General features: G+C 38.2%; 1 protein-coding gene across 4 annotated transcripts in view; it reads left to right on the plus strand.

Moving 5' to 3' along the window:
• Positions 1-23,992, plus strand: part of LOC104554014 (poly(rC)-binding protein 3) — a 513,107-nt gene that overhangs the window by 334,075 nt on the left and 155,040 nt on the right. For all 4 annotated transcript variants that reach the window (XM_061994937.1, XM_061994938.1, XM_061994939.1 and 1 more), the window contains exon 5: positions 3,445-3,548. The gene's annotated coding sequence lies outside the window, so the exon portion shown is untranslated. The remainder of the gene's footprint in view (positions 1-3,444; positions 3,549-23,992) is intronic.

Below are 23,992 nucleotides of genomic sequence, written 5' to 3' on the forward strand. Positions count from 1 at the left end.
TATACTCCTTGTCATTTTGTTATACTCCTTGTTTTGATAATTGCTCAGCCATGTTCACACAGCATCAAGGCCTTTTCTGCCTCTCACACCACCCCACCAGCAAGTGGACTGGGGATGCACAAGAAGCTGGGAGGGGGCACAGCTGGGACAGCTGACCCCAGCTGACCAAAGGGATATCCCGGACCATATGGTATCAAGCTCAGTATATAAAGCTGGGGGAAGGAAGAGGAAGGTGGGACATGTTTAGAATTATGACATTTGTCTTCCTAGATCATTGTTAAGAGTGATGAACCCCTGCTTTCCTGGGAACTGGCCATGGGAAGTGGTGAATGAATGCCTTGTTTTGCTTTACTTGCATGTGCAGATTTTTCTTTACCTGTTACACTGTCTTTACCTAGACCCATGGATTTTCACACTTTTCTGATTCTCTCTCTCAATCCATGTTGTGGGAGTGGGAGAGTGTCTGGGTGGTCGTTAGTTGACAGGTTTAAACCATGATAGTAAGGTACTAAGACACAAAAATATTATCACAGGTCTGTACAGAGCATTATTATAATTATCATTATTCATTTTTTATTTCCAAAACTATGGATAGACTTGTAAGGTCTCAAAAAATAAAACCTTTCTTTTATTCTGATTACCCTAGGATATGAAGTGCTCAGAGAGGGTAGGGAAACTAGGAATTTTCTACCCTCGAAAACTTCTTTCAAACTAGCTGAAGGAACACTATGCTCTCTGACATCTGCATGTGGCAAGAGATAAACATGAATATAATGAAAGAGCAAAATGATTGACAGCATTGTGACAGCTGTATTTAAATCAAACCATAGGCTAACTTCCCTTGGTATCATCCCACAACACTTCATAGTGCTTCTTAAGTTGAAGGCCTATATTGTGCATCTTTGTATAAAATACAGACTGAACAATGGTTTTTTTACCACTGCAGTGAATTGATTTTTGAAGCCCACATGTGTATGTGGCATCTATTACAGCCTGTGGCAACAAGTTCCACCATTTAGTTATGATCTTTCTGAAGAGCATCTTTTCTTGGGTTGTTTTAAACTTGCTAACTGCTAATTTTTGGGCGACTGCATCCAGTGATATGAAACACAATGAAGAAGTATTCTTTATTCACTTTCTCAGTGCTGTTCATGATTTTCTGAGTCTCTGTCACAGTCTTTTCCCTTGTTTGTCCCTCTTCCAACATGAAAATCCTAAAGTCTTTTTTTTCTCTCCTTGTAAAGAAACCATTACACACTTTTGATAATCCTGTCATCCTTTTCTTTATCCTTCTATTGCCATGCTGTCATTTTTGAGATGATATGATCAGAACCGTGTTCAATATTCAAAATGTTAGATGGTCAATGGATTTTTATGGCATCATTATTGTGTTTTCTCCTGCTGTTTTCCTAATATTTTCTAATATACCATTGTCTATTTTTGACAATTTATGAGAATTCAGGTGACATTTTCAGAAAGTTGTTTCCAAGTTCTCTTTCTGAACTAACAGTTCATTTCACTGTTGTTTATAGATTTCCCAGAGTACAACCGTGAGACCTTAGCTATTTAGCTATGAAAACATCTAAATTGCACAAGTGGTTTAGGCTGTAAGCAGGAGATTGTTGGTAGAATTTAATATTTGCTTACTTCTACTCTCAAGTTATACTGGCTTAGGGTTTTTCACACAAGAGTTATGTGAGACAATATGAATGTTTGCCATGGACCGCATCTTTTTTAGTGCATTGTTGATTATTTTGACAGAACATTAATTCTAACAAGAAACTCATGCAGTGAACAATTCCTTCAATGGATTTTTCCTGCGATAGTTTTCATAATTTTACCATTGTAAAGCATATTCTGACCAACCCCAAGAGAATCCAAACAAATGCATAATCCTTTACTGTACTAACTTGATAGAGATTTCATCTCATAGTCTTCAATATTATATAGAGATGCATAGACCTTCAATTTTTTTTTCACAGATGAAATGTGCTATTATTATAATAATGATTGCTAAGGAGTTCTAGAGCTTAATGAAATCTGGAGTTAAATAAATCACCTCAGGATTGTTAAAACCTAGCTGCAAAAGAATTTTAAATAGCTGTTTCTAAAAGAAGTGCTGACAGAACAAATGTATTACTGCAAGTTGATCGGTCTCATCTTTGACTTTAAAGTACTTGCTATGTTGTATTTCAGTTATCACTGTCAAAAATTCCTTAATGGGCCACAGAGATCCTGGTATGATATCATAGAGAGAGATTTGTTTCTAATGAAGTTTTCATCACTCTCTTTTCATGGAGTATGGGTCATTTGACTTTTTTCTTGTTAATGCAAGATCTTGTTATCAATTTTGTGACTCCAGCACATTACAGAAGCTAGGTTTGTATGAAGATTTCCTGTTAACGCAGTTTTCTCTGAGAAAGAGTTCTGTTCTGTAATAGTTTTGCTTATTCCTATGTAGTATAGACAGAATTTTCATTGTATGGATATTTTTTTCCTATTCCAGTCTCAGTGCCACCAGTCTTGGAATGACTGGTGATTGGACATTATTTTAAAGCTGTGGTGGGTTGGCCAGCAGCCAAGCACCCACCCATCTTCCCTCTCACTTCACCTTCTCATCAGAATGGGTAGGGGGGAAATACAATAGAAAATCTTATGGGTTGATGAGCAAAAAAAAAAAAAACAGATTCAACTTTATTGACAATTAAAAATAGAGTAGCATAGTGAGAAACAAAGACAAAAACAAAACCACCTTCCCTCTACCCTTTCATTTTCTCAGGCTCAGCTTCAGTCCTTCATTTCCACCTCCTCCCTCCACAGTTTGCATAGATGGAAGCGCTTGTAATCTTCCAGACTTTCAGTTTCATTTTGACTGGGATGCTGAGACGGCTTCTTGACTCAGTCAACTGTCCTGTCCATTTAGGACAACAGGAAATCACAAAGCTAGACTTGAAATGCAGAATAACATTTTGAGTACAAAGGGGCATCCTCAGCTATGAAATCACAAATAAGGAGGACAAATACATGAAGATAGACCACAAACACTGGTCAATTTTTTGAAAGATATTTAGGGATGTGGTTTTATGTATATGTTTTGGAAAGTCTTTTGCTCCAGTATATTGGTTTATCAAACCAGAAAGGAGCCATGCTTGTTTCATTTTCTCTGTTCTCTCACAAACAGAACAGCTTAGAAATGTAGGCATATGAGAGAAAAAATCAATTATTCTTCTCTTTGTTCTAATTCCCCATGCATTCCAGGAACCCTGATCAACAGTTCAACTTGTAGAAGCCTGTAAACTCTCTGTAGATTTGATGGTGGAATAAAGAAATTATTTTATGAATTAACAACCTCATTAAATGGGAAAAAAGTTAATCTGGTAAAGTTTTCTTTTAGTCTTTGATAGGTGATATAATTGCTAAGTCCTTGATTATTCTTCTTTTCAGATCATACTCAATACCTTTAGATATCTTACTGGAGACCACAGAGTGACTACAAAAACTGACCAACAACAACAGCATTTTTTTAAATATCACTGGTCTTCTGACAAGTAAGTTATTAATTCTTAGTTTTGTTTTCTCTACTGTATTCCCAATTTATATTTTATACTTGTATTTATTAAAGAGCCTACCATATTCATTTTCTGGGAATATGAGTGCAAATTGAATAGTATGAAAGTGATCTTAATCTTTTACAGCTAGAATGAAATCTGTCTATATTACAGATATAATTAAGATAAAGTACTGACTCTCCTGATTATTCCAACTTGTAATACCAGTTTGACTGTTGTCATATCTCTGGAAGTTCTGGCTTTTTTTCCTGGCAAAAGATAAAATGGTTAAAGCCTCTGTTCTGTCAGTAGAGTTTTATGGCATCAGGGTCAGAAAATCTTTATCCGTTTGCAGTTGGACTTTTCTTTTTCTTCTTGGGAGTCTCCTGAGGTTACTCACTGTAGTTAATGGGACTCTAAACTTGGCAGGATTCACATGGATACAAAAGCTGTCTTCATATGCTTCCTTTGACCATTTAGTCTCCTGCGCTCTCTCCGTCTGTCTTAGTCTTTGAGCTGTTGAACTTCTTAGTGTCAGGCTTACATTACATCAAGAGTTTACTAAAACTGCATCTAAATCAGTACCTTACACAGTGCAGTTCACTTAGTACAACAGGTGATACCAGAATAGCCTTTACCAGAATAGCCCTTTAATACAACTTATTTCCATAACTATATTTGTCAACTATATGACAGGAATATTGGACTCACTTTCTCCCATCAACTCTGCATTGTCTTTCTCAAATTCCCATGCATTCCCCAAAATTCCTCTTTAGAGATCTTCAAGACCTGCCTGGACACGTTCCTATGTGACGTGATCTAGCTGGAACCTACTTCTGCAGGGAGAGTGGACTAGATGATCTTTAGAGGTCTCTTCCAACCCCTACCATTCTATGAATCTATGATTCTGCAGTTAGAGGAAAAAGAACTTGTACAGGAAGAGAGAGGAAGAGGGTTCTTACTAAGAGGAACAGAAAAAAAAAAAAGAAACCAAAAAACTCCTTTCTGTTCAGAAAGACAATTTTGGATCTTCTTAAAGTTTTCCTGTTCATAAAGAATAACATTTCTAAGAAACCACATTTTAAAACATAACAGTTTCTAAACAATGGAGTCCACCCATCCTAGCTTCTTAAGAGGGCGATCTTATATCTCCATAGACTACTCCACCCAAATAGCAGTGAAGATGCTTGTATCATTATCACACTTTCTCTTTCTTTGCAGTTTTACACAGCTACTGCAAATAATAAGCTATTTACTTCTTGTTAGAATACATTCCTACTTCAGCATACCCAATGGATTTTATAAAACTTAGTGCCTGGTTACAGGATTTTTCTCTGTCTCCACTCTTTTTACAAGTGCAAAACCAACTTCCTTCTTCCTAATTGCTTGCTTTTCAAGCACTTTGGCTATGAGTACATGGCCAATCTTGAGATCTGAAAGGAACACAGGATCATGGTATAGATTCCTCTGTTCCCAGAAAGCAGATGTACTGAATATATCTCTTGTTACTAAATGATCTCTCTTCTAACTATCTACACTTCTGTGTAGTTCACTTTCCTATCAGGGCTGTAACATGTCAGATAGGTGTATAAAAATACAAGCTTCTATATCTACTTAATTGACCATTCACTTGGATTTTATTAAGACAAAAGACAGGTTAGCTCCAACGGCTTCAATTCATCCTGGATTTGTCTCTAAGATCCAGATTTGAAGCTCTGTCCAATTTACCATGAAAAACAGACTATAAGGAAGATGAAGTAATTTGACACAATGAATACAAGACTAATAAATGAACTACTCAAAATCTGTGACATTAAGCTTATTGAGACTGTGAACAAGAATGATTTATCACTCCATCAAAATAGGAAATTAATAAACAGTGAGTCAATCTGAGTAGAGAAAAGGAAGAGTTTCATTTTGAGAAGGGGGTAGATGTCGGGAAAGAGGCTCCATTTGGATTTTGGTAGATTAATTAATTATAATTAAGAACATTTTTTTTAGAGGCAGATGATACAAAAGCAAAGGTGAAGGACAGGCAGGTTCACAGAATAGGTAGAAGTAGTGGTGGTCGTATCTCCTTTTTAATTTGCGGTACAGAATTGTAATAGTCACAGGGTCAATTCCCTTTTCTGCTAACTAGTGTTGGAACCCAAATCTCTCATTGTTGTTTCCAGTACCTTCAGCTACCTTGACTCTACAATATTTTCTATTGAGTTTACTTCAATCTATTTAATGTTTTGATAAAAAGTAAACCCTACACAGTGTTAGTAGAGAACATGCTAAACTAGCATACCCAATGAAAACACCTGGCAAGAGGAATTGTAAATAAGGTGTTTTTAGTGGGTTTCAACAAGGTTCAAAATGAGACATATGTTTTCAGCATTTTTCTGACAACCTGGAAGCTGACAGAATGTCACCATCAACAAAGTTTGCAAATGATACAAAGAGTCCAGGCTATCTTCTGTCACAAACAACCTGAGTTGCTTGGTAACTTCAATCCACCTATATGAAGTGAAATATTGAATTTAAGGCTGAATAATACTAGCTTCATTGAGAAAAAGTGGACTTGTACTCTAAGGAATCTTAACTTTTGAAGGAAATATTTCAGGAATCATATGATATATGCAACAGTGTGAGAAAAATTGATTGCATAGAATGGAAGTCTTGGTTGGATTGTGAGTCTGGCTTTGGTTGTGAGACTGGTGCTAGAAGGCTGTGTGTTGATGCCCCTGCTTTAAGAAAGGGTGTTGAAAAAGACTGAGAGGGTCAGAAAGGGCCACAGAAATCATTAGGACACTGAAAAAAATGTCTGCAATGAATTCAAAGAATTCAGTCTGATTTGGCTTTTTTTAAAAGAAACCATGAGTTGATTTGATGGCCTTACCATGGGAAAAAGCAAGCAAGGAATGTAATTGAAATCATTAGGTTCCTGGAAAGGGTTAGTTCTTCTCAATTGGTATCATTAAAGTATTTTGGTTTTCTACCCCAGTGTAGCAGTAAATAATATGGTGGGTGACCTCACTTCTTTGATAATCTAGACTGGGAAGTATGCTATTATCCATATAAGAGTGAGTAATTTTGCTTTCACATCACATTCTCACTGCTTATAGTATTATTGACTGGCAGCATAATTCCTATAGTGGTGGGAGGGAAGTCCTTGATCACTGTAATCAGTCCTGTTCCACTACTGTGAGAATATCACAACCAGATTGAGTGCTACTTTCTTTACATTAACTACTTCTGTTTGTGGAGTTGGAGCTATATTACATTGCATTTAGAGAATTATATAAAAGTTCCTGATATATTTCTATAGACTCCTGACTTTAATTTTTTTTTAATCTTAGAAACCAATGAATTGCATTCCACATTTACTACATGTTTACTTGTTTTACTTATTACTTGTACTAATGTGATTTATTAGTCAATTTAAGCATTCTTTGCATGGAGTAAACAGAACTGTGCATTTCTTTCTGTTGACTGTGCCCGGCAAAGTTTTTGAATTAGCAGGTTTCAGACTCTGGCATGAATCTTTTACCTAGATTAGAAAGGAAGATTTTCTGCCTTTAGCAGCTCTCAAGAGATAGCTTTACACCAACTAGATAATGAACAGAGCTAACCTTAATAAAATGACGAAAATACCTTTCCTGCACCTGCAGAGGAAGATACAGCTACCAAACTTGGACTGAAGTCTTTGTCAGAGATGTTTCTCCAGTCACTCAAACTCTCCCTGCTCAGCAGTTTGTTAGTCAGCAAATCTTTACAAACAGATACATAGTACATGGATTCTGGATGTTATTTAATGTAAATCAAGTTATGGAGTTTAAGAAGTTTGGCAGTACATTGTTAAACTTTCATGTGTATTTTTAAATATAAATATCTGTTTAATCTGAAAAAAAAAATGCATCTAGTTGAAAAAACAGCTTGAGCAAAATCCATTCTTATATTAAAAAATGATGCATGAGTTTCTCTCCAGGCTGCCTGCAAGACGATGAAAAATGAAGCAAGCAGCTCTACTTTGCATGACTATTTGGAAATCCTTGGGGGTGTTAAAGAAGCAGAACGGTGATTTGCTCGAGGCAGCAAGTGTGTTACACTTAGATGTTGATTTTTTTATTGAATAAGCATAACAGAAGGGCAAAATATTATCCCTTATCTTTGTGAAAATAAACAGAATTCACATCATAAAGAAAAAAAAATCTTTTTCTCATTTAGGAAATTTCAGAATCAGATTATACAGACAATGAACTATAAGAGAGGCGTTACTTTTTTTTTGTTTCAATTTTTAAAAACAAGGTAGCATCCAGGAAAACATATTTGAATTCTGTTTGGTATTGTTAATAAAGGGCTAATTGACAGCTAACCATGAAAATTTATAGATCTTAATCTTACATATATATAATTCCATGTATAACTTTAGAAGAATTCAGTGTGTTTTCCTAGAAATAAAAGTTAAACAATTTCAAGTGAAAAAAAGCTAAATATGTACATGATCTTTCTTTTTTTCTTAGAAATGCACCTTAAACCTGAAGCACCTCTCCAGCTCCATAATGTAACATTCTGTTTAATCAAGTGTAAAGGATTTACTTTAAGACATTTTTTTCACAGATTTCTAGCAGATTTTTTGCAGTGCAAATCCAAAGGCAGTGCAATCTTTGTTATGCACAGTGGAACTCAGATGGGTGTGGAAAGGCTATAAATACACAAAAAACCGTTAGCCTCTGTCCCAACAATTGCCTGGTAACAAGTGCAATTATGTAGACAAATGGTGCTGATCACAAACTTCTTTCCCCACAGCATGGCAGTTTCTCAACATAGAGCATTGCTGAATAGATAGATATGCTTTTGACACTTGCAGGAAGGAATATGCTTGCCCACAGTGTGATAGAGCACTCTTTGACTGGGCTGACAGGTATGACAAATAAAGATCTTGGCCATGGGAGATGCTGAGCACCTCTGGCACCTATCTTTGCTAATTCAGAGTTTTACAGGTGAATGCATGAGTAAAAATGAAGGGTCACAGTCACTTGGTTGGGGGGATGGCAACTGAGGGGACAGCTGAATGAGGAATTCAGTTTCAGCGAGCCTCTAATCAGGCAAGAAATGCCAATGGCACTGGATACAAAAAGGGGCCCAGTTCAAATGCCTTTAAATTGTGTTCAGGGGTTACCTTTCCCCTCAGAGATTTTGTACCTGAGCAGGTATTGCCTGTCTTTGCCACTTACACTCAATACTGAGTCCAGGGGTGGCACGTTTTCCCCTGTGGCAGGGAGAAGCATCTCACAGCATTACTTTCCTCCCTACAAATGTGTCTGTAGTCCCAGGCTTGGTCCAGGACACCATTTCTTCTGTGGCCAGGTAGTGCCTGGGTGCAGGGGATCAAGCACTCACTGTACTTGCTAGATATGGCAAGTGAAATAGCCTGAACCACAGTTGCAGTTACACTTTGCAGAAGTTCTCTGGGCAAGAGGAGGAGATGAGTGGGCAGGTCTTGCTGTGGTGTTGGGTGCTATAATAACTGCTCTAATCCTCACAATCTCTGTCATTCCTCAAAGATCCCATCTACTATGTCTGTCTAACTTCTGCCATCTAACCAAGGGTCCTGAATTTAGAGGTACCATCACCTAGTTAACATAGAGAAAGAGTACTAGACGAGATCTTGAGAGACTGTGGTCCTTTTAAAGTCTGAGAGGGCCCTCAGAGGTGTCTATTTCTCTCCATTGTCCACCGAAGGCAACTGTTCTCCTAAATTAGGAGCTTTGGCTAAGTGCCTGAAGGTAGGTAGGATCACTGTGAACTTCTGTCCTCAATCTTGTAAGCAAAGTGAATGATCTCTGCTCCTTACAGTGACACAGACAGGCTGCCACTTCTACTGCTCTGCTCCTGCTCTCCAGTGGGCAGAGGGAGATGAGCCTTCCAGATTTGGGTCCCCCAGCCTCCTCCCACAGGCACCAATCATGGATGACCAGCAGCAGTGAGCACAAGAATCTGGCCTGGGAGAGTGTGTAGGGTCAGCATGCCCATCTGGATCCTTTGGCTGCAGAAGAAACTGGCTCTGCATCACCCACAACATTTAAAATAGAAGAAATCGATGTTGCTGCATCTGGGATCCCCAGGGCTGTGGTGTATGTCTGTGACACCCTGACTCCAGCAGCTCTTCCTGGGGCTCTGGCAAAGCCTGCGAATTCCTGACAGCCCAAAGAATTGAGGACAGAGAGCAAGTGTGTAGTGTCTTTTTAAGGAGGAGCAACACTTCCAAACTGTGATGCCCCATTATGATATGACAGGGCAAATGCAGTCCAGCTTAAGAATAGATTTGGCAAAATACATTCCTACATAGCTCAACATGAATATTATTTTTCTGTTGTAGTACTAATAACCATTTAAAGGATAACAACACTTATTAGGCAAATGCAGACACATTCTTTGCCTATCTTGTCAGGGTACAAATGAGCAAAGGGACAGAACTACCATTCATTAGGAAGAAATCAAGCCATTTAATTATTCTAACAAAACTGTCTTCCTTTTTTTTTTTTTTAATCCACTAATGCTTGTAGTTTTCTTACTAATCACTGAGATTTACATATTACAGTAAAAGTGCAGAGCATCAGTCTCCTGGTCTATCAACTTCATCAGGCTTAGGGAATTGAGGAGAAAGAAAAGGAAAAGAAAATATTTGAATATAATTGCTATATTATTGAATGATTTTATGCTATCATGTGGAGTTAAACTGATTTAAAAAAAAAAGATAATGTTTCCATTTCAATACTACTTGTTTTATAATTAAAACTTCCCTTTTCTTCGGCTTTCTACTTCCAGAAGGGTCTTATTCAGCATATTCAGTGCTAGCCAAAAGGTCACTGTTGTCTGACAAGAGAGTCCTCCCTCCCCTTACTGGTACCTCTCAATGCTGTGAATAGAACTCCCTTTCTCTGAGGCTGAGATCCCTCAGCAGGAAGGTGCACCTCCCCTTCCTGGAGGTCAAGTGCATTACCCCTGGGCACTGTAGAAATTATGCAAGTGGAGGGAGGGGCAATCCCATCAGTTCTCCTGGTCCTGGCCCCACAACACTCAAAATACTGACCACTTTTCCACTGCATCGTGCCATTGATTTAAATTACTTTGGTCTCTTTGACATATAGTTGCCTAGATAGGTGATTTTTAGTTTTGTGTTAAATTTCTCAGCCTAGTTATTTAATCTTTTGCATTTTTTAATTGTGTTTTTCATTGTGTTTTCAACACTTTCATTGACAAGGTGTTGACGAAGTAATACATCCTGGAATATGAAGCAGTCAAATGGCTGTCTTATGGTATTTAGCAGTTCTTACAGAATAACATTGAAGTCCATGTGAGTAATGCTCTCTCTGGGCTTTGCTCTATAATTCCAGGAGAGGACATGCAGGAAGGATGTTGCCATTCCAGCTTGTGCTATCAAGACATAAGAGATGAAATAGACAGTATGAAAAGTAGAGAAAGGGCTCCATCATAAAGCAATTCAGCTGGGTGATTTCACTGGTGTGGGATCAGAGACCTTCACTCACACTGAGTGGGTGGAGTTAGAGTAGAAAAAAAGGGCAGCAAACAGTGCACTGGAAGAGAATTTGGGCTATATGAAGAAAGGACCACCTCAGACTCCATGGCAGACAGGTTTATGGAGAGATCTGCAAGTTCTGCACTGCAAGAACTGGTTATGAGGGCATAAAGGAACCTCTTTCTACCCTTATAGTGTATTTTCATGCTTTCTAAATAAAACTATGCTTACATGCCTTTTCAGGCATCCTTCTCTTTTCACTTTCTTACAAAAAACTCAGACTAGCTCCAAGATCTTGCTGTTCATAGGAAACAGTAAAGACATTTGAAGGAAAGAAATAACAACAAAAAAACCCCTCATTTTCTTGCAGGTAAAAGCTCAAAGGGAATATATTATAAACAGCACAGAGAATAGCTGCCACTGCATGGCATGCTTTTGCTCAGTGCATGCAAAGAGAAATTTGGGACAAAGCAGGAAATGCTCAAGAGGTAGAGTAGAGGGTGCACATGTAACATTAGGACAACTCCTGCCAAGGTGCAGATCCATACTCTGTGTGCACAGGCAGCAGAGTTTCTGAGAAAAAAAAAAGGAATAAGTATACCTAAATATCATTTTGTGAAACGACTACATTAGTTCAAATGTAGCTTTTCAAAAAATCTGGCCTCAAATAGACAAGCAGCCTCAGAGGTTTCAGACTGAGCATCTGAAAGTATGGTAAGGTTGCAAATAATCTATAAACATTTTCTTACTGTAATGTTTGCTATCCTTAGTTATTGGTAATATTTTCTGTGTGCTGCCTTAGAAAAAGACAGACTGGAGACTCTTAAAACATGTCTCTGGTAAGCTAGTGAGAGTATACATACCAAAATGACCAGATAGGGACTAGGTGAGTCCCCAGCAAATTAAGAATGTGTATTCATTATACTTGTAATAATTATACTATGTTTTATAATATTACACTCAAGCAATTGTAATTTCAGTTTTATGGAGCAAAAAGTGCAACCTCTGAGATTTAACTTTTAAGTAGTGGATTTAATTGCCACTGCTTGAAAAATATTAATGGTCATTCATCAGTGGATATTGTCTTTCCCCTTATCCTACATGATTGTTTTAATTTAAACTAGCTTTCTGCTCTGTGTATAGAATTATTGACAGAAACATATCTTTCTTCAGCAAATGATTAACTAAATCATCTTTTTATTTACAAGCAGTGCTGTGTCCCTGTGCCCTAAATCTTGCTAGTTGGAAGAGTGGGAGGGAAAGCAATTTAATTAAGTTAACTTTATTGACCCTCCGGAGCTGTTGTTTAATAGCATGGTTCCCTGGAGTGTAGTGCAGGTAAATTGAATGAATGCCACAGAATATCACTTCCCTGCATTGCATATTTCAAACCTCTGCCAGGCAGTTTGGGATGAGCAGCCAATCAAGAAAAAGGTTTTTGCAGCCTTGCTAGCATGGATGACATTTCCCATTATGCTCAGAAAGAGGCACAGAGTGTTAGCCATGTCTTCCTCTGAGCATATCAAGAGGGATAACTCTGGGATTGCATGTTGCACTCAGCTGCTGCTTTCAGAAGGCAACTTTGTGGACTGGCTTTTCAGTCATGTATCCAAAAATACCTTTTTATGAAAGAGAAAAACTAGTGTGTGGGTCTGAATGAAAGTGCTGTGAGTTAACTATGTAATATTAAAACCTTGATACACTCATTCTGCAGAGAAATGCAGAAGGATAAGAACTGTCTTTGGAGCTGTATTTGTCACTAAATACTTAGAAACAAAATGAAAAATTACAAAATTTCTTTGTTAAAATGTTATTAGATAAAGTCTGCAAAGACTTCCACAATGGATTCTCCTAGATAATAGTGCCTGCTACTGTTTCAGTTACTGCTTCTGTTGTTAAAATCTGTGTCCAAACATCTTGTTAGTCTGTAAAATAAGTACAAGCGCTCCTCTGCAGTTTGCTGGAACAGACCTGGTTTTCTGTATTATTCTTCAATACTGATTACTGAGTGATAAAAGACAGTGTCTCTCCCTGTTGCTCCCGTACTTCTTTTAAAAGTCAAGCCAGATCACCAGTTGTGTGATGTAACGGCAACTTCATAAAGCTTTTAACCGTTGGAGAATTTAATGTTTATCTGATTAAATCTGATACCCAAAGATCCAGTCCTAAACCTTTGCTTAAAGAATTGCATACAGCAACTCAGCTAATATATGTTTTGCTCTGAAAAATAATAAGGGATGCAACTTTAATTTTCAATTCATAGTTTTTTAGTTGTCATAGTTTGACATGACAGCCTTTTCTGGTAAGGGAAAAGGGGCTGTAAAGATGGCTCCGGTGGATAGTTGCTCACAACTCTCCCCAGCTCTGAGCCAGACCCACTTCTGGGGCTGAGCCAATTAGACGCCTCCACGATCACTTTTTAAGAAGAAGCTGGAAGAGGAGACTTCTTCCTCCTTCTTCTTCCTGTTTCTTCCTTCTTCTGTCCCTTCATCTTCTTCTGGCTGGTGGTGGTGAAAGGAGTAGGAACAGTGAGAGAAACAACCATGAGGACTCCAAGGTCAGTGATGAAAGAGAGGAGGAGGTGTGCTGGAGCACAGACTCCCCTGAATTCTATGGAGACAATTGGTGAAGCTGAGATTTATTTTCATTTCTTTAAAGACCCCATATCAGTGGTAGAGACTCATTTTGATAATGACCCCATATCAGGGGCAGAGACTCATTTTGCTAAAGCTGTCTCCAGTCCAGGGGCAACAATTCACTTCACTGCAGACCCCAAGCCAGGGGCAGTAATTTTCTTCTTTAAAACTATGGCCGAAAGAGGCAGTGTCCCAAGGGAGGGGCCCTTTATCACTATGGCCGGAGCAGGTCATGTCCCGAGAAAGGGACCCAATATCCACAGCTGTAAACGTGGGAAGGAACCCATGACAAAGCAGCTCATTAAACTTATACCCAGAAGAGGCCTTGTCCCGAGAGAGGGACCCTGTAACTGCAGAAACTGCATTTGTGGTGAAGAATCCACGCCAGAGATATTCACCAAGGCCTGTGTCCCATGTGAGGGACCCTGTATTGGCAGAAGCCGCAGATGTTGGGAACAACCCACACCAGAGAAGTTTGTTAAGGACTGTGTCCCAGGGGAGGAACCCCATGGTGGAGCAGGGGAAGAATGCCAGGAGTCATCCTCATCTGAGAAGACAGAAGTGGCAGAGCCTATCTGTGAGAGACTGACCACATCCCCCACTCCCTGTCCCCCTGAACCGTTGAGGGGGGAGGAGGTAGAGATATTGGGAGCAGTGAGCTGCTCCTTCGTGGGAAGAAAGGAGGGATGGGGGAGGGAGATCTTAAAGTGCTGGTTGTAATTTTCTCATCATCCTACTCCCTTTTTGCTTTTATTCCATTTTGTTTCTTGTAGAATAAACTTTCCTACTTTCCTCTCTAAGTCGAGTACTGGAGTCTGTTTTGCCCAGAACCGTAATTGGCAGCGATCCCTCCCTGCCCTTGTCTCAATCCACAACAACCTTGCTTATCTTTTTACTCCCATTTGGTTGGGGCCTCTGCCATCCTAACGAGGGTGGGGGTGAATGGGGGCACCGAGCAAGAGACTGTCATGGTGCTGCTGTGCTAGCTGGGCCAAACAATGACACTAGTATTCACTCAGAATTCAGTGTTTGTGTGTGAATTTTCCTTTAATATGCAAACAGGATTTTTTGGCTTCAAACTGCTGGTTTCAGTTTTAGATGCATGTGAGATAAGAGAGGTGAGTTTGTAGGGGAGGGGCATTGTCCTTTCTTGGGCCCAAGGAAATTATTGGGAGAGCCACTCTCAACTCATGGTGCAAGGTCCAGAAAACTGCCTTTATTTCAATGTTAGGTTAATATGGTTTTTGTCTGCCACTGAGTATGTGTTTAGAAAAAAGGATGATGTCTTGCATGAGTAATCCTGACTAGTTTACTAGCTGATATTCTCCTCTGTTGCTTTATCTTCATTAAATATCTGTTTTGGCAGACATTGCTTGAAGTCCATACCTCATATCTGTAAGATAAGTGCAGCTTCTGAGCTAATGATTGTGTCTGGAGTCAGAGGCAAGCCTTATAAAGCAGACATCTGCAATTTTCAGCTATTTTTTTTGCTTCCTATAGAGTTTTTGTCATGACATTTAGAAATATTCCAAAAGCTTTATTGTCTATCTAATAGAATCAGAAGAAAATACACATCCATGATACCATTCCACGGTTCCTTCCAAATACAACAGACAATCACATTGAATCACAAGTGACTGTTTTCTTACAGAACGATTCATACCATATTTTTAAGTGAAGCTCTTTAAAATTGTTAATATACAAATGCATTATGTATATATATAAATGAAGTTCAATTTCATGTTATTACGGTTTTAAAAGACAAATCAAGGTTAGTAATATTATTTATTTAATGTGATTCATATTTAAAATATCATTATTTAACCTATGTGTATAGTACTATTACTATAAATTAATGAATACTAATTCATAGTTCTGAGTGGGGCACAGAAGTCATGTCTAACCCCAATTTAGATTTCCATTTTGGGGGATTTTTGGTGGCAAATTAACCTTAAGTAGCTTCAGCCTCTGTCTACAATGTCTCTGCCTCTGCCTCTTTGCTTGCCACTGTGCTGGCACAGGGTTTTTTAGAAGTGAGCACTCAACTGGATTAGCAACCTTGAAAAATTATCAATCTCCTTGCTCTTTTTCTCACAGTTCTTTATAAAGCAGAGCAGTATGCTCATCTAGTTTACAGTGTAGCCCCCAAATGAGTGCTCCTCTGCAACTGAACATGCTTCATAGGGAAGGTAACTGCATGACTTCATTCAGGAAAGAAAAAAGTGTCCATCAAACTACTCCTGGATTTTAAGACACACTATTTACTTGATGCTTTAGCCTATAAACTCTACATAGTAAATACTCTTAAGATAAAGTACTATTAATGGCATTTTCTCTGAACCAAATGTTTGATGAAAACTTTTGCCAAGACAGGAACAACACTTTGGGATAGATTTAGCTTTGGATATTTGAAAGTTTTGTGAATTTGGAATATTTTAATGGAAAATGGTAGGAAATAATCTAAGTTGATGCACTTACACCACAGAAAACTGTAGTTTGTTTATTTGACTGGATATAAGAAATTTTTCCTTTCTGTACTTGCAAGAGTTTGCAAATTTACTAGTGGTGGTTTAGGGTGTTCAAGTATAATATATCAAGTGGACAGAACTAACATATTGTGACCTTTTTTTTCTAGGTACAAACAGAAACTTTCCCTTTCTTATCTGTTTTGTTTTGGGGTCGATTTTTCCCACACATAAGGGTCACTGAAGCAGAATTTTTACAACTGCAGAGGGATGGCATCTTCTAGGCTCCAGCTATTCTGCTTAAAGAAGTTCCTGGTTTCCACTGTCATTGCTACCCACCAGCTGGCAGTACTGCCTCTGTAGTTTTGTTAGCTGAGTGGCTAGGATGAGTGCTCCTTAGTCTGAAACTTAAAAACTCGGTCAAGCCAGCAAGATCCACAGTTCACACCACTTAAAACAACTGGCTCAATTTGCCTCAAGCATTTTAGAGAGTGTTCACACAACCCCTCCACTGGCACAGCTATGGGGCCAAGCATGGAAAACAGGGAAGGGTAAAGTTGTCAAACCACCATATTATTGTGTGCGAAATGAGTGTTTGCTAATCTGCAAGTCTTAAGCACTTTAAACATAGGAGAAGGCCACAGAAGTGGCTGTGTCCATCAGATTTTTATTCACATGTAGTGCCAAGCATGCAACAGTAAGTAAACTCAAATGCCATTTTTTTTCAATTCATATTGATACTTAAACATTCCTTCACATTTTCCCCTCTTCTAAAGACTATGACTGGCCTATGCTAGCATTTTGAGGCTGATTTTCTTTTACTTCACATTAATTGGTTGTTTATTGAGTAAATAGTTCCTGTGCAACCTGATCTAGATGAACCTGCTTCTGCAGAGGGGTTGGCTAGATCATCTCTAAAGGTCCCTTCCAACCCCTACCATTCTATGATTCTATGAAATAGAGATAAATTAAGATGTGTCAAACGTTTGCTACACTGGAGACTAAAGTTTGTTTTAGACTACAACACTGGCACTAAGTCAATCAGAAGCATGAGAGTTGACTAGGAGATGTTCTCAACAGCTCATGAAGCTCAACATGGCGGTAGATATCTAATGCTCCATAATCCCAGCTATGGAAAGGCCGAAAGAGCTTGAAGAGTTCAGTTCGGTAATTTACCAAGAAATCCCTAAAACTTCCTTCAAGAAGGAAAATTAAGTCTATGGAGAAGATAACATGACCTGGACAACTGAGGAAAAACCCAGATGCTGAGCAGAATTGATTAGTTTCTTTTTGTCCTCTGGAGTCAGAAGACTGCTGCTTTAGTATCCAAGCAAATTGTCCGCTTTACCACATACATATTGCAAAAGGTCAGAAGCACCATTGTCTCAATGAGAAAGGAAGATCCATTCTTTGCTGAAAAGTGTATCATCAACAAAAATACTGTTTAAATTCTCTACCATTAGATGAAAATAACCTTTATTAATAGAATTGACAAAAGAAATAGGGGAAGAAATGTAGTTTCTCAACTTGGAATCATGTATAAGAATTAATTAATCCTAATGTTTTTGTTCTTAAATAAGTGAGCTTTACTCACTGAGAGTAAACCTGTGCCCTTGCACAAGTGTATTGAGTAACATTTCCAAACTTTGACTGTAGGAGAGAAGAAAGCATTAAGAAAGAAAACAATTTTTGTTAACGTAAAAGCTGGGAATTCTGAGGGGAGCACTACAGTAGACTGGTAGTGGAGGTGTTCTGGCTCAAGAAACTGCTTCAAAACTACATCAGTCAAGTCCAAGGTGATATTTCAAATACTTTTATTGAAGCATGAAAAGCCAGTAATAACCGACATCACAATTTCTGCTGGAGAATAGGAATTGAATAGTTATGTCATTATTTTATGATTGTCATTAACTGTCTTCTGGATCCCCAGGGTATTTGATATTTCTTTACTGTCTTACACATCCAAGATATAAGACATGAGGAGAGCTGCAATTTAGGCCAGGAAACACCCCAAGTAGCTATTATGTGTTTGCATTTTATGTTCTTTACTTCATGATCATTCTACCTTTAGCAAAACCACTTATTTCTGTATGTTTTTATTCTTCTTTTAGGAAAGTGGACAAGTAGCATTATGAAATGTCAAGGCATTCCACTGAAAACCCCACTTTTATAAGAGTACACCTCTATGTAATGTTTACCTATGTATATTTTAAACTAGGATACTTAGTGTGTGTTTCTGGAGCAAAGGATTCCAACACAGTTGCTAATAAAGCCCGTGGCAGGAGATGATACTGGTTTTACCCTGCTGTGCCCACATATGGCTCCACACAGACAAAGTACTAGCTGCAACATGGGTTGTTTCCACTCAGCTGTTTGTCAGCCACTCAGTTCCCACTGAGCATGTCTTCTCTGTAAAGACTTATGGACTCACACTCTATTTGGAGCAACTCTGTTAACATGCAGGTGTTCTCAGGGACACAATTTAAAGGCTGGGACACTGTATTTGGGTGCAATGTAAGTCCACCAGCGCTAACTTTCAAAACTGTTCTCCTGTTCCTCTCCTATCCCCCACCATACCTAGGAGCTCAGAAGAACTGTTAGCAGGATAGAACCTGAGGTGCTGAACTCCTTTAAAAATCTGCCTCAGCTTCTATTGGATTGGATTGTCTGGCTTTATTTTATTTCCGTCTCTTTCCCTTTTGTTTCTCTCAAGATGGCTGCTTTCTTTTGGTTATCCGTAGTGCTACAAGTAGAAGGATTCAAGTCCATATAGGTATTCAACATTTGTTCTTCTTTCCTGTGTCAGGCAACTGCGCTGCGTATTTCTACATCTTCTGAGCAAGCAATTTTCCTTCCTTCTTTTACAGATCAACCCCTTGCCTTTGTCTCCCTTCAGAGCCAAGGGATGGTGATGTGTGCAGCTTTTCTTTCTTGAAAGAGAAGGACTGCATTAGTTTCAACATCCAGACAATGGATATCACCTGCTGTAGGCAGCATGGGCTTTGCATATCTTTTTTAAAGTCAGACATAGGGTGATCTTTTCTCATTGCTGTACACTGACTTTATACATCAGTTCTGCCATCTCCATTTAAGATACTATCCTGAATTGACTTTTAAATGAAGAGCAAACTGCTGTTCTTTTCATTCACATAATTACTGTACCAAGCACATCTGCAAGCCTTGAGGACTGACTTTTTCACTCCAAATGAGCGATGCCAAGTGAAATGGCAATTCTAAATTATCTGCCTTTCTTTCTGAGGGAAAGAGACTTTACATCTCACAGTCAAGTACTAATAGAATGAGGTATCTCAGCTTCCAGTCAAAACAGAAGGTGCAATGAAGTTAATCATGAACTTAATAAAATTATATTTACAGCCATAATGTATGTATATAGAGTGGGTATGTATGTCTCTATGGTGAATGCGTATATATACATACACACATACATAGATGTAGTAAGTGGTATAAATATGTTGCCTTTATTAGTTAATTGCACTTCTGTCTGGAACATTTTCCTTCAGTAGAGCAGTAGGACCCAGCCTTGGGTAGCTCAGGTTCAGACAAGCTCTGAACACCTTCACAATCAGTTTTGTGATGGTTCAAAGCATCAATATATATTTTAACAGACTAATATTTCATGCTGAGAAGGATATAAGTGTTTATTGGACTCATTGTAAACCAAAATAGAGATGTTTTTAAACTGAACTCTAGACAGAGAATGTGACAAGAAGCAAAATGAGTAAATAAATTAAAATAAAATAACTGAAAATATATCTGGAAGACAGAAAAAATAAATTTCAGGTTATGCCATTGTGACAATGAACAATTCTAGAAAACTGAGCTTTTTTGCTAAGTGCAAAACATGGCTAAAATATGTTTAGCATTAACCTTATATCTAAAGCACAATTTCATTACAGGCTGTGCTGGGAAAAATTACTCATATTTTAATTGTTTTAAATTTATTGAAATACTAGTTTGGGAAAAAAAAAATAAAGTCCTATGGGTAAAAGTCTACTCACAGTGACATTGGTGTATATTGCAATATTTTGTAGTTCTCTCACATTCCTGCTGAGAAATGGGAAACCACAACTGTGGGACGTTCCTATCCTGATTACATAAGATTTATAGAAAACCATGTCAGTGTTTCTCTAGCCCATGCACTGCAATTCCTAGAAACTGCACTGATTGCCAGGAAAAAAAAAAAAAAACAAACCCTCAAGTTATCACGAGGTTTTCACAAAGTTGACAAAGCCTCCCTGTTGCCCAAATGACCTTAGGTGTTGAGAAGTCTGTCAGCACTGAAGCAGCAAAGACAGATTTACATGCAGATGTACTAGGACCACATTTTATTTACATGACCAAGTTCCCACTGAAGCCAGTGGAAAGTGTGACTTTGTGATACTTACGAACTTGTCTGGAGGCAGCATTAGACTAAGAAATTAGTGCTTTTCATTAATTGCTAGAAGTTTAAATTTATTCTGTCATATTGTTCACAATCATGTTTCTGTTGTCCTAGTTTTACATAGTGAACAGATATTGCTTCAGATTTCTTACAACCCAGAGTCTAGCAAGACAGATTTATTCCAAAAGTGTGCTTTTGGAAGTCCTTCTCTGTGCCTTTTCCAAGGATGGGATTTCAATGAGTCATCTTTGACTGGTATCAGCAGAACCCATAGAGAGAAAGCATAATTAAGACAATTTCAGCAGATTATGTCCCTGCAGCCATGGCGTTGCCCTGTATACAGAACTGGTGGGGCTACATCAAAAATAGGAAGTTCTTCTCATCAGTCTTTATGCATTAAAACATAGTTTTGAACATGTTTGGCAGATGGGTTATCCTTATAACTTAGCCGAGTACTTGGCCTTGAGAAGAGTCTGAGAGGATGGGTTGTGAGGAGGAGATCATATTGAGAGGGACTAATTTCCATGTCAGTTCCTGTGTCAGATGTTACCTGAAGTTTTAGAGACAGCTAAGTGGAAAAAATTAGGTACAGAAATTAGTATCCTTATATCAGCCCAGTGCCAATGACTTATAGTTGGTACAGAAAGGATAACATCTAAATACACATAAGCATCATCCTGTCACCTTCTTCTTAGACTAGTTCATTTATGCAAGACATAGTAAATGTAGGAATGTTAGTGGTGGCACTTCAGCATAGCAAATTCACAGCTTTATTTGTGCTCTAGATTACCAGTCACAGGCAATCATGGTGCCCTGACTGGAAATACAAAGTAATTTGTTAATTGGTGGCTACTAATACATTTTTCATATCTTGGAATGCATATAATCTTGAGCAATTCCTCTCCTAATGTATATGTTTTCCACCCTAAACAATTACTCAGGTTTGTAGCAATAATCATTGATATTTTTAAAGATATGAGTTTTAATCAATATCTGTGAGTTATTATTGATTGCAAAAAGGTCTACTGAAGTAATTAGTCATTACTATTTTATGTACTTTTTTGTGTAGTGGATGCAATTGCCATAATTCTAGTGAAATAAGAGGTTGCCTACATACTGGCCTATTTAATGGGATTCACATCTAAGAAAGAAAAATCAAAGAGAAAAATCTATTGTTCTGTCTCTGGATTTTCTGCTTTTGATTTTAGGTTCCATTCTATGGGGTTTTTTGTGACAGAAAAGAAATGCTTTCATGTCTGTGAAATCATTGTATTCAGAAGTCCCAGGCCTTGCCCAGTAGAAGTATCTCTGATTAGTAGCTTTAATCATTTAAAAGGCAAATCTAGCACTGGGAGAGGAGGGGAAAAACACTTTTTGTGAGGTTTGACCCAATGTAACTTGTTTGATGCATCCAGCAGTCTTGAAGAGTTTTAGGGAAGAGTAAGACCAGCTGTTTACTATAGAGCCACTGTCATGCATGTCACAAGACTTGTTCTTGACTAGAATAGCTCTGTAGACTGCAGGACTCTCAAAAGACAGGATGGCTCTTTACTTCTAGGGCACCCAGTGAATGGTGCATTGATGGAGACTGGGTTTAGATCGTATGTAATGACATCGATTTTTTCTACATGAAGTACTGCAAAGTGGAGAAAGCTGCTACTTTCCTGCCATATATATGTACCCCCTGAAAAGGAACAGAATAAAAAGAAGGAGAATGGGTGTGAATTAGGATACTTATGTAGAAGTAGGATAGCAGAGAGTATGGGAAGAGTGAAGAGCAAGTATAGGAGTAGCAAAGAGGAGAAAAGAGATCAACAGACTGGAAAGACCAGGAAACTGGGAATGGAAAAATGATAACTGAGGAACAAAAAAGATATGGTATATTTTTTAATTTAATGAATGGCTTAATGTGCTGGATACGCAGAAGAATTTTTCATCTAAATAAGGCAACTGAGTCATCTTCTTAACCTCATTCTCTAAGTCTTCCCTTACAGCCAAATGAATGTATCTGTCGTCTAATAATGTGATTATTACAGAAGATGCAAGCAAAGCAGGTTTAAATCTGCTCCAGCATACCTGTGACATATTGGGACAGATCTGAGGAAAGCTGGGAACTGATAGAAAGTCAGTGAACCAATACAACTTTTAAAGGACGATGCTAGAGAATGCTGGGTTTTTGTTTGAAACACTGCTTAAGGATCAGGAAAACCTCCACTTTCATTTTCCTCATTTGCAATGGTTTAACCCCAGCCAGCAATTAAACAGCTGTTCCCTCACTCCTCTCCTGCCAGTGGGATGGAGAGGATCATCAAGGAAAAAACATAGAATTCATGGTTTGAGATAAGAATATTTTAATAAAAGAAATACAATATAATGACAATAATAATAAAATACAGTTATAATACATATAATGAAAATTAATGTTACTAAGAGAGAAATAAAACCTGATAGAATACAAGTGCTGCAGAAAATTCAAGAGCACAATACAGTTGCTCACCCCACACTGACTAATGCCTGAGCAGTGATCCACCCCTCCCTGCCAGCTCCCCCCAGTTTATATACTGGGCATGAGGTTCTGTAATATGGACTATCCCTTCAGCTAGTTGGGGTCAACTGTCTTGGTCATATTCCCTCCCAGCTTCTTGTGCACCTGCTTGTCCGCAGAGTCTAGGAAACTGAAAAAATCCTTCACTTAGGATAAGCCCTACATAGCAACAACCAAATTATCAATGTGTTATTAACATTGTTGTCACACTAAATCTAAAACAGGGCCCTATACCACTTACTGAGAAGAAAATTAACTCTATCCCAGCCAAAACCAGGATACCACTCAAAGAGAGATAATTAAAACCTTAGTCCTTTGATTTTATCCGTGTTTCAGCTTAAGGAGCTAGGTAGATCTTGATCCCTAATGATTTTTAAACCATAAAAGATACTTTGCCTATATGCCTTATAGGCAGCTATGTGCAGCACAACATTATTCAATCAAGTTTTTGCAGACAACAAATCATAAATTCATAGCAATGAGCAAAAAGAACTCAAGGCAATATCAAATTACCTCTGAGTTTATTTAACATGATTTTATAAGACACTCTACAATATTCCAGCTACTTATTCCCCAGTAACATTGCATATCTCATGTATACTGTAAGGGTTTCCATATCTCTTTCCATTTCCAATCTGCTAGTCTCTCCCCACACCCATGTGTGGCAGTGAACAAAGTAATTTCTGTAATACAATGCAATGGCTGTCTCAGATTTAAGGTGAGATTGTTTTAAAAAATACTTTTTATCCTGTGTTCCCCAGGACTCAGTGTTGGGGTCAGGTTGATCAATGATCTGGATGAGAGGATTGAGTGCAGTAAGTTTGCTGATGACACCAAGCTGGGAGGGTGTGTAGACCTGCTTGAGGGC

This window comes from Colius striatus, chromosome 4 (assembly GCF_028858725.1).
Source record: "Colius striatus isolate bColStr4 chromosome 4, bColStr4.1.hap1, whole genome shotgun sequence".
Taxonomy (NCBI): Eukaryota; Metazoa; Chordata; class Aves; order Coliiformes; family Coliidae; genus Colius; species Colius striatus.